This window comes from Arvicanthis niloticus, chromosome 13 (assembly GCF_011762505.2).
Source record: "Arvicanthis niloticus isolate mArvNil1 chromosome 13, mArvNil1.pat.X, whole genome shotgun sequence".
Taxonomy (NCBI): Eukaryota; Metazoa; Chordata; class Mammalia; order Rodentia; family Muridae; genus Arvicanthis; species Arvicanthis niloticus.
Genome location: NC_047670.1, coordinates 50857542 through 50869659, shown reverse-complemented (window position 1 = coordinate 50869659; position 12118 = coordinate 50857542). Strand labels below are relative to the sequence as shown.

Genomic DNA, 12118 nt, shown 5'->3' with positions numbered 1-12118 from the left:
CTTTCAGTATTCCTTTTAATTGTAGAGAGCCAATGAAAAGGTATCAATGGGTAGTTCTTCCTCAAGGATGGCCAATAGTCCTACATTATGTCAAAAATTTGTGGCACAAGCCATTGAGTCTATAAGACGGCAATGGCCAATGATGTCCATCATACATTACACAGATGGCATTCTTCTAGGAGGAAAGGATCCTCGGGACTTGCTTTTATGTTATAGAGAGTTACAGCAGACATTAGCTGATAAAGAACTACAAATAGCTCCTGAAAAGGTACAAACTTAGGATCCTTATAATTATTTAGGCTTTAGGCTTACAGATCAAGCTGTTTTTCCTCAGAAGATAACCATCTGTAGGGACAGTTTAAAAACTTTAAATGATTTTCAAAAGCTGTTAGGTGATATCAATTGGCTTCATCCCTATTTAAAGCTTACTACAGGAGAATTGAAACATCTATTTGATATTCTCAAAGGGAGTGTTGATCCTACCTCCCCTCAATCTTTAAACCCAGAAGGGCTGTTGGCCTTACAACAAGTAGAAAGAGCTATTGAGAAACAATTTGTTACTTACATAGACTATTCCTTGCCTCTACATTTGTTGATTTTTACACCTACAAGATTGTTGTGGCAAAAGGTTTCCCTTGTGTGGATACATTCAAAGATATCTCCTAAACATAACATCCTACCATATTATGAGGCAGTATTCCATATGATTATACTTGGAAGAAAACAGGCACTGATTTATTTTGGCAAAGAACCAGACATCATTATTCAGCCTTTTAATGCAGATAAGAATACTTGTTTAAAGCAGCATAGTACAGGCTCATTGCTTACTCAAATAGGATTTAATGGCATTATGGAAAATCATTATCTCAGTTAGATTGATACAATTTTAAAATGTGCATAAGGTTATGTTTCCTAACATGACTTCTTTGCAGCCTCTACATCATGCTCTTTGAATTTTTACTGATGGCTCCTCTAAAGGATGAGCAGTGTATCTCATAAATAATCAACAGGTAGTCATACAGACTCCTGGACTCTCTGCTCAGTTAGCAGAACTGACAGCAGTTCTGAATGTTTTTCAATCTGTAAATGATGCTTTTAATCTTTTTATTGATAGCCTATATGTGGCTCAGACTGTCCCCTTGTTGGAAACTTGTGGTGTATTTCAGTTCAATACTCCAGCCGGATCTCTGTTTTCACAACTACAAAATCTCATTCTTACCAGAAAAAAAAAAAGAAATCCCTTTTATATTGGCCAAATAAGAGCTCATGCTGGTCTTTCTGGACCTTTAGCTGTAGGCAATGATAGTATTGACAGAGCTATTATAGGGTAAGCCTTAGTTTTGGATCTTGTTGCATTGGCTAGACATGATCATAAAAAAATCTCATCTCTCTAGTCACACCTTAAGGCTCCAACATAAGATCACTAAGAAGCAGGCTAGAATGATTGTAAAGCAATGCCCTAACTGTCTTATTTATCTCCAGTTCTCCATTTAGCCATTAATCTAAGAGGTCTTGTGCCCAATCATATTTGGCAAATGGATGTAACACATTATGTAGAATTTGGAAAATTGAAATATATACATGTCTTTATTGACACTTGCTCAGGAGTCCTTTTTGCTTCTCTACATATGGGAGAAACCTCTAGAAATGTAATTGATCATCGCTTACAAGCTTTTAATGCTATGGGATTACCTAAAGTCATCAAGTCCAACAATGGGCCAGCCTATACTAGAAACAACTTTAAATAATTTTGTAAAGAATTTGGTATTGAACATAAAACTGGAATTTCTTATAACACAATGGGGCAAGAAATTGTTGAACATGCACATCACACTCTGAAAAATTGGCTTGTAAAAACTAAAGGGGGGTGGAATTATACCTTCCAAGGTCACCAAAAGCACAACGTGCTTTTGTCTTCTTTGTTTAAAATTTTTTTTGGAAACTGATATTAAAGGTCAGTCTGCAGCAGATCACCACTGGTATCCAGTCACTTCCAGCTCATTTGTCAGGGTCAAATGGAGATACCCACTAACTAATACATAGAATGGTCCTAACCCTGTTTTAATTTGGGGTCATGGTTCCCTCTGTGTTTATTCAAAAAAGAAAATGGTGCCCAGTGGCTTCCTGAAAGATTGGTTCATCAAGTGGACACTTATCTTGAGCCTATTGATTATGATTCTAATGTTGAAGATGGCTCAAAATCCTTATCAGCCAGCTGATTTAACATGGCACATAGTCTGCACTCTTATTGGAGAATATGTGCTTTATCAATACTTAAAGCCACTCACTATATACCTGGTGGCCAGACTTTGTGTCTGATCCCTGTCAACCAGCTGTTGGATTAGATACTAGAACATTCCTGCTGACAACTTTATTTATTTACATTGCTTGGATAATTATGTGGCTTTTAACCTTTGAACCTTGTATTTTAAACAGATTGATTGCCTTCACACAGGATTGCTCTCAGCAAGCTCAGCTATTCCTCATGGCAGTTATCCATCGTTATGAAGAATTGCATTGAGTGCATGCTCACAGGTCCTTTGGTCTTAATGTGGTTTTGGTCTACATGGGAAAGAGTGTGCCAAAGATGGCTGGTTAGTCAAAGATGGGTAAGAGTGTTTCTGAGCTCCCATATACCTAAGATAGAGGAATACATCAATAATAATGGTATGTATGTTTTTCCTCCATGATGGGTAATAAGGAGCAATATAGATGCCAACCTAAGCCAGGCATGGTCACCCTGCCACTCTTTACCCTAGATGGGATGAAATCTTCTGCCCCATTCCGGCTGCTGGCACTGCTAATCTATAAAAACTAAAAAGGGGGAGTTGTGCCCTTCCTCCTATCCTTGAGCAGACCTGAAACACCTTGTGTACCACAACAGACCAAGTGAAAGGATCTAGGTGGATTTATCCACCTTGGCTGCACAGGGACTTAGAAGAATAACTGCCTGCTGGGCTTGTCTTGAGATACCTCTGGCTATGAACAAGGACGAGTTCCCCCACCCATCTCTGGCTGAAACAAGAAAGGTTTTGGGAGGGGCCTTTACCTTTAAATTGAGAACTGAACATTAAACTTCGAGCCTTGATCAGAGAACTTTGTCTTGGCTTCATCATTTCTTGCCCTCTGTCCCTTTCCTCATTTCCAGCACCCCTTTCAGGTGAACCGAGTTAATCTGTTGCTGTAGGCAGCTACACCTCATAAGCATTCATTTGCTGGCATAACTTACACTGTTCTACTATCTCTCTGGCCAAAAACCTGAGGTCCATTATACATCTTAGATCCCTTGACTGCTTGGATGCACTTATCTCTCAGGAGTCCATCTGTGCATTTGGCCTAGTAAGTCTTTTGTTTGCTTTCTGGGGAGTATAGTTCTCCCTTCTTATGTGCACCATTGCCCTTTATTCTCTAGGTAATAGTTGGTAGGGTGGCTAGCAATCTTGAGTCCTTTGTTCTTCTGTGTGTTTTAAGTGAGGTCATCCTTTATTCTATTCCCATTCTCTAGTGGGTGTCTCTTGCAGGCCTATAACTGGGATAGGCTCCTGCATAGCTACTTCTTGAGGCACTTGATCTGTCTGGTTATTGCCTCGGGCCACTGAGTCTCCTCCCTTCTGGTGTCCTGGGCAAAAAATAGTATTCCTAGTTGCTGGCTTTATCAGGGCATCCAAGAGATCCAAGATTTCTTCTGATGTGAGCAGTCCTCTCTCTTGGTATATAGCCCTGTGAACATGGGCTGTGGCAAAAGCATACCTGCTGTTCATGTAGATGTTAATTTTCTTGCCATCCCTAAGTTCCAAGTCTGCTTTCTGCACAAACATGCCCAAAGGTAGGGAGTAAAAGTTCATCCCAGCTGACATTTGTGTTGTCCACCACAGCAGCACCAGCTTGTCTCTGTTTTCACCAGCTTGGAGAAAACTGCCCTGTCTGTAAAGCAGTTCTCCTTGGCTCCCAGCAGGGGTCAGTAAAAGAAACTTTTCCTTGACCCAGGGGTTCTTCTTTCGGGCCTGTTAGTAGCAGCCTTCTGGGCAGGAAGTGTATCTGGACCAAGATCCTGGAGAGTAAGTCCCAAGAGAGGGTAGGGACAGTCTGGGATAACCAAAAGTGAATGGGATACCCAGACCAACTCGAGGTCCACCATTCTTCGGGTAGTCCATGAATAGCAATCTGAGTCCTTTCTTCTTCTGTGTGTTTTAAGTGAGGACATCCCTTAATCTAGTTCTATTCCCTAGTGGGTGTCTCTTGCAGGCTCTGAATAGCCACTTCTCCAGCCACTTGATCTGTCTGGTTATTGCCTCAGGCCACTGAGTCTCCTCCCTTCTGGTGTCCTGGGCAACAAATAGTACTCATAGTTGCTGGATTCATCAGGGCATTCAAGAGATCCAAGATTGCTTCAGACGTGAGCAGTTCTCTCTCTTGGTATATAGCCCTGTGGTCATGGGCTGTGGCGAAGGCATACCTGCTCTCCATATAGATGTTAATTTTCTTGCCAGCCCCAAGTTCCAAGGCTGCTTTCTGTGCTCCCGTGCCCGGGGTGGGAAGTAGAAGTTCATCCAAGATGACATTTGTGCCGTCCACACAGCAGCACCACTTTGTCTCTGACCAGTATGGAGAAAACTGCTCCTGTCTGTAAAGTAGGTTGCCTCAGGTCCTGGCAGGAGTCAGTAAAAGAAGTCTTTCCTCCACCCATGGGTTCTCCTTTTTGGCCTGGTATTTGCAGCCCATTGGGCAGGAACTGTATCTGGGCCTCCAACCTGGAGAGTAAGTCTTGCTTCAACAGAGGATAGGGACAGTCTGGGATGACCATAAATAAATGGGATACCTAGCCCATCTCTAGGTTCACCGTTCTTCGGGTAGTCCATGATACATTTTGGTGCCAGTGGCTCCTTGGATCCAAGATCTTTTCTTGGAAACAGGGCCATAGGCTTGGAGGAGGACCAAGTGTTGAGTCCCTGTGTCCACCAAGAGTTGAGTGGGTCCAAACCCCATCTACACCAATCACTGTCTTCACTCAGGGCAAATACCTTCACCATTTGATGATGTTTTTTCCCAAGGCCTAGGATTTTCTGACCCTGGATTCCATTTGTTAGGGCACTCTCGGGCTCAGCAGGTAGCTCTTTTACTTGCAATGTGCACACTGGACTTTTTCAAGGAGTTTTCTATCTCCCTTTGATTGGAGTTTCCCTTCTCTGCTTTCTCTTAAGCACTGTAGCTAAGATTTGTTGTAAATTCCTTTCCTGTCACCTTTCTTTTTCTCATCACTCTTTCATCTTCTTCCTTTCTCTTTCTCTACACTTTTTCTGTCTCCTTGTTATGGTAGACTTCCTCAGCACCCTACCCTAAATCTTTTAATGACTTATCCTGCAGTCCCTCTAACCTCTGAAGCTCTTTCCTGATATCTCCTAGCCTGGTCTGTAAAGGACACAGTGTGTACTGACAGAATGCCTCTATGAGCCATTTTAGAAAGGTTGTGGGCAACTCATCAGATCCCTGCTTAACCTCACATGCCTTGGTCAAAATTGGTGGGGCCTCATGTGGCCCCCTTGAGACCTGCCAATGGAATCTGGCAGTAGGCTTTTAGGTGCCCCTTACCTTCTGCCACATTAAAGTCCCAGTCAGATCTGGTTAGAAGAAACCTGCTGTTGACCACAGCCTGGTCAATAGATGATGCCCCCATGCCTGAGGGACCATTTTTAGTGTCCAGTATCCTCCCTTGCTTTTTCTTTGGTTCTGAAGAGCACTCTTGACACCCAGAACCTACAAGGGTCTTGGGGAAGAAAAGCTTTAATGAGGGTGGGGTCCTCTACTATATTCATCCAAGTAACTATATAGGGCTCTTGCCTGGGTGCCCCGAGGGATCCAGGCCTAAAGACTCTTTCCTCTACTGCTTTGACACCTGTATGAACGTCCCTATGGGTGGCTGCCCTATTCCAAAGGTGGGCCATTTGGAGAAGCAGAGAGTAACTAACAACTTGCCCTTCTTTGCTACAAATCAGTATTTGCACCAAAATGGAGGCCTGCAAGCAGTTTGTCTCAGAGGTCTCGTGTTGGAGTCTCCTGGTTTGTCTCACCTCTTCTCACTTACATTTTAAAATATAAAAAAGATATAACTATAACTCTCAGGGGAATGATCTCAAACTTCTAGTGAATTTTTGCCCGACATTGGTGTGCCACCTGAAACAGGTGACAATTTGAAAAGCCGTGGTGCTACCTGGACCACCATGTTCTCGCACCTGATGCAGCCAGCGGCCAAGGTCCCTGCAAGCGGCAGGTGGGAAGCTGCTTGCAGGTACCATTCAGAATTCAGGGACCCCTTCTGAAATTGGTGCTGCAGAGTCTGGTGCTGCTGTTGCTGTGCCTACATGATTCCAGTCAGGATGCTGCTGAGGTCAGTGTTCTGTCCCATATCTGTCTCATCCAGTACTTCCCCTCCTACCTTGTGGCCTCTCTGAAGGTTTCAAGCTAGGACAAGTGTGGGGTGGTGGGCAGTGAGAAGAACCTGGGCACCCGTTTGAACATCAGCTTTGAAACCAGGACCCCCATGGGACAGAAGGAGATCTGTGTCACTCTTGGTGCCTGGCTTTTTTCACTCAGTCTCAGCCCCCCACAGACTTTCTCACAGAGAGGTTATGGCTACCGGTCACATAGGAATAGTGCCTCAGGCTCTCCCACATGTAGATAAGGCATCCCCAAGCTCTCAGACCAAGCCTGTCGGGGACTGCTCTTCCAAAATGTTGGAACCCACACAGCCATAAGCTTTGGGGGCTAAATTGTCCTGGCTCATACTGCTGCTCTTGTCCACGGGTCAGGGTTCAGCGAGAGAGAGAGTGAGGGTGGACATGAAGAATGGAGACCAGACAGAGTGTGATTCAGTCCCATTTATTCTCAAGTCTCTCTTCTTCTCTCTTTCCAAGTTTCTTGTTCCTAGTCCAAGTCCCAAGTCTTGAGTTCCTAGTCCCTAGTTCCTAGTTCCAAGTTTCCAGTCCCTAGTGCCTCCAAGTTTCAAGTTTCCAGTCCCTCTTCTGTCTGCCTCTCACCTTTTATAAGTCTCACTTCTTAAGTCACACCTTTAAGTCATGCTTTTAAGTCTCCTCTCTAAGTCACACCTTTAAGTCACATACACCCAAGGGAAAATCCTGGGTATATAAAACAGAGTGTGCTCAGCTGTTGTAGGCTGTTGAAAACAAGTCTCTTGTCAGGGTATATGGCTCAAGATGGCTGCAAGAATGATAGCCACCTTCTGTTGGCTCCCTACACAAGCCAATAGGGGTTATCTGCTACCAGACCTTAACCCACCACAATACTTTATATACGGAGCTAGCTTAGGAGAAGTAAAAAGATGTGCAAGAATCAGCCCATTGTCTGAGAGTTTCTGTCACAAGAGCTGTAACACTTAGGAAGACATCTGTGTTCCCCAGGTGCCTTCTGGACCCTCCCCTCTTCCACAGCTAGTCAGCACCTCTCCATAACAGCAAGAGCTATAACATGGGGGGGGGGGGTATTGGGGGGAAGATCTGATTTCCTCCCTGGTAGCTAGCTAGCACCTCACTGGCCCAACAAGAGCTGTAACACTGAGAAAGAGGTCTGCTCTCCCAAAACACCTTTGGGATTCTCCTCTCCCCACTGCCTGGACCAGCTTGGTGCAGAGAGATGAGTGTTGCACCTGGGAGCAATCGGGTGGTGACAGTGGAGACACAGTCAGAGGCAGCATTGGAGGCAGCAATCTCTCCCCTTTGGCCCAGACCTCCTACACCAGGTCAGGCTAGAGACTGACAGACAACAGAGATGTGGGCAGCACAAGTAGGGGACCATTCCTGCTTGTACCCTGTCTCCTACTGGTCCAGAGATTTTTGTGGGATGCCCTCAGAAACCACGACCAAAGGTGGTGCCCAAAGTGGGGCTCAAAGAGCCATGCAGCTACAAGAACTAATACAGCAGGAAGATGAACCCACCACTCTAGAAACAAGCAACCTGCTATTTCCTTCTGTATTTTCAGTCAGAGCCATCACACAGATTTAGATAAACTGAAGAAACAACTGATGCATTCTGGCCAGAGCTACCCTCGGGTTTTGGCTGAAGGTTCCTCCAGCCTTTGTTTAAATCCATACAGCCCACAATGGGCATTGGCAAAGACTCTCTATCTAGACTCTCTTTAAAACAAAAAGAAAACCCTGGTAACACAGCAGCCATTTAAGAGACACAGGACAGCTGTTGGTTCTTAAATCTGCGGGAAGGCTTAGCATTTTGGACCTTTGTTGAATGTCCCAAAGCCAATAGGCCAAGGGAACGCTCCCATTGGACAAAGCAATTCTCCTCTTTTTCTCTCATGGGAAACTCAACATCACATAAAAGTCACCCCAGGCCAGGCAAATATGTTCCTTACTAAAATCCCAAGGGATGACAATAACCAAAAAGCAAGCCTCCTTGTTTTGGGAGGAAGTCCTTCAGATAGCCCCATACATGGCTGACAACAATATCTATAGCCCAGACTCATGGAGCAGAATAGCTTCCCTCATCAAAAACTGAAATACACCCAAGAAGGAAAAAAAACCCTAATGGGTTTTTTTTTGCCAGTCTTAAGCTGTAATCTGGCAATGTATAGGGCCATCTAAAAAAGGACAGACTGAGAACAACAGAGCTCTTGACACCCCTCAGTCAAAGGAACCCAAGGATCAAAGTCCCAAAAATTACTCTATTTCAGACCTTGCAGACCTTACCCAATTAATAAGAGAAGTAAAATCCATTTACCCACCCCTCCCCCCTTATGCCTTATAGGAAATGCCAAACAAACTGTCTGCTCATCCTGCTCCTCCCTCCCCCATCCAAAGGCAAGTCTCCATTAAATTACCAAAGGAGCTCTTGCCTGCCTCTCCCCTTACTCCACAAACTCATATGCAACCAAAAAGAGATAAATTCCCTCCCTCTTCTTGAAACCTCAAAAGTGAGGGACCTTCAGAACCTGTAGATAAAACCCTGCCAAATTCCATAGCCCCTTATACTCAACCGTCAACTACTCAACAACTTTACAATTTCAGGGACTCTCATGCAAAAACTAACCCCACCTCCCATGTTACTCAGGAGTCTGATACAGAACTTGAAACCCAAACTGCTTGAGCCTTCCCAGTTAATATCAACCCCATTTGAGCTAACACACTTAACTAGTATCCACTCCAAGCCTCAGACCTAAAACAACTCAGGCAAGTAGTGAAGGAAGATGGCACTCATGCACTGTGGACAAAATCTCTCCTATAGAACCATATTGCCAACTTAAACACCCCCTAAAGTTGGTAAGATATTTGCTGTTCTCCTCTTCCTGGCCCAATGTTTCTAGAGTGGGAAACTTTCTTTCATGATGAATATCTTCAACAAGGTAGGCAAAACCAGGAGAGGGGTGATGACTCCCCATGGGGATTTAAGGAACTCTTTGGCCAGGAATTATTCTCTACTGGAGCACAGCAGGCAACTCTACCAGCAGGGTTCTATGAACAGGTCTTCCTCTGTGATATTCAAGCTTGGAATAGGCTCACTCCAACCTTGGGGTCAAAAGACCCCGCCTACACCCTGCTTTCCCTCCATCAGAAGCCTGGAGAATCCCTATCTGATTTTATTCTCAGAACTAACCAAGCCCGCAGCTAGAGACTTTCTTCTTAAAACCATAGTTTGGGAAGGCATGACTTCTGAGTCTAGACTAGCTTCCAGGGTCTCCAGGAACAGCATCATGATAGGTTTATTGTGGCAACCTGAGAAATAAGAACTGCATCACACCAGATTGCACCCGTGGCTCAGGCATTTGTGGCAGCAATAAAAACAGAAGGAATCTGCTTCAAATGTGGAGAGGCAGGACATTGGAGGAATGAATGCCCACAAAACTCTCCTCTTATAGTAGATTCTTATCGCCCTAAGGCCATCCATCCCAGCTGCAGAAAAGATTTCCACTGGAGGAGGCACTGTACTGCTCTATATGATAAGGATGGAAAGCCACTAGAGCCTTTAAACTTCAAATGGGGCAACCCTCAGCTCCAACAGTAAGAGGGACAACTACTCCCGTAGAAGCCTTATGGGTGTCCAGCATCTCAGAAGGCTCCCACCCAAAGTGAACCATTAAAATAGATGACAAACCATTCAAGTGTCTCATTGATACTGGGGCAGATAGGACTATTTTAAGACAGCAATTGGTCTCATAAGACTAGCAACTGATCTCTAGGCCCCAGCTCCTAGGCATAGGAGGTAATTCTCACACATGCATCACCAAGCAGATCTATAGGTGGGAAGACTCAGATGGAGCTATAGGCTTTATATGCCCACTGGTGGCTAAAGTAGTCACCAATCTTTTAGGGAGAGATTTCTTACAGGCCTTAGACGTGGTTCTTACCACCCAACCAGAAAGAGACCATATTAAGATAGAGGATATTACTTATGAAGAAAATAGTACCCAAGGGGACCCTAAAACCCTCCTCAAAATCACCCCCAATTCTAGCGCCACTGTTAGATTTAATACTCCCTGCCTTGATTGGTTCTCCAACAAGGCCATCTGGGTCCCACACTGGCCTCTGTCAAGGGAGAAACTTAGAGCTCTCAGAGAACTCGTAGAGGAACAGTTGTCTCTACAACACATCCACCTCTCCCACAGACCATGGGACACCCCTGTGTTTGTTATACAAAATAGCTCAGGGGGTGGAGACTATTGCAAGATTTGAGGGCAATTAACAAAACCATGTGAATCCGGGGCTCCCCACAAAGAGGGCTACCCCACATCTCAGCCATTCCTGCCAATGTTCCCCTATTAGCAATAGACATAAAAGACTGCTTTTTTCCATCCCTCTCCACCCCAAGACTGTGAATGCTTTGCATTCTAAGTGCCTCCCATTAACAGCTCTGGCCAAGCCTCCCAATATGAATGGACTGTTCTTCCCCAGGGAATGGCTAACAGTCCTACTATTTGTCAGGAGGCTGTAGCTACTGCATTAAAACCCTATTTAGACAAGGGACTCAATGTCTATCATTACATGAATGACATCCTTCTCTTGGGAGATGCTTCTACCTTTCCTTTCCTACTTAAAGACCAGCTAATACCTTCCCTATCTGCCATAGGATTCTAAATAGTCCCTCATAAAATTCAACTTATTCTTCCCGTCACATTTTTAGGAACAGAGATCTCCCTTACTTCAATACACCCCCTCAAACCCACCCTTTTGTTCCCTCAAAAATTAACTCTTGCCTCCCTTCAGAGCTTTTTAGGCAACTTCAATTGGCTTCAACTCTGGCTCCATCTCCCCACAAGCACCCTTCAACCCCTCTTTAACCTCCTGAAATAAGATAAAAGTCTCTCCTCCCTAAGAACACTGTCCCCAGAAGCAGTCCAAGCCCTAAATTCTGTCAATTCAGCCCGAAAAGATATGGCTCTTGGTAGGCATGACCAAACAACACCTGTAAATCCCCTTATCTTTAACTCCTCCCCTACACTTGTAAAAGCCCTTTACCAAACACAGGGGTGCTAGAATGGCTCCATACTCCAATGGGTAGTGTACCCAGAATTTTAAATGAAGTGGATGCACTCACCAATATGATTAAAAATGGCAGGGATAGAGCCCTACAAATCTAGAAAAAGAACCTGACATTCTTGTCACCCCCTTCTCCCTCTCAGATGTTCAGTGGCTAATCAAAAATGATTCCCACTTTACTATCAGCTTAATAGGATTCCCAGGACAAATTGACAAGCATTATCCTGTTGAAAAATGGGCCTCTACCCTCCCTCTGTTGTGATGGCTACCACCCAAACTATTCTCCAGAGAGCCCATAGCAGGAGTCCCCTCAATATTTACCGATGGGGGAAGAGGGGAGCTCCAGTAGTAATATACTACTTCCCTGAGGACGAACCCCCTATCTCCCGATTCAAAGAGCTTCCCCACCACTCCTCCTAATATAAAGAACTATATGCCATTTGCCTAGCTTTAAAAGAGTCAAAAGTCCACTTAACCTCTTTTCAGACAGTGTATATGCTGTAAATTTGCTCCCCTGGTTGTCAAGATCCTTTGTCATATTGGATGACAACTCATTTTCCCCTCTACTAGCTGACACCCTACTGGCCAGTGCAGGGAGCAGGATGGGGGGGGTGGGGGGT

The 12118-nt window shown here is 44.6% G+C and overlaps 1 pseudogene; it reads left to right on the top strand.

Annotated features, from left to right (window-relative positions):
* LOC117719263 (maestro heat-like repeat-containing protein family member 6) overlaps positions 1–12118 on the top strand; it is a 53055-nt pseudogene that overhangs the window by 39454 nt on the left and 1483 nt on the right.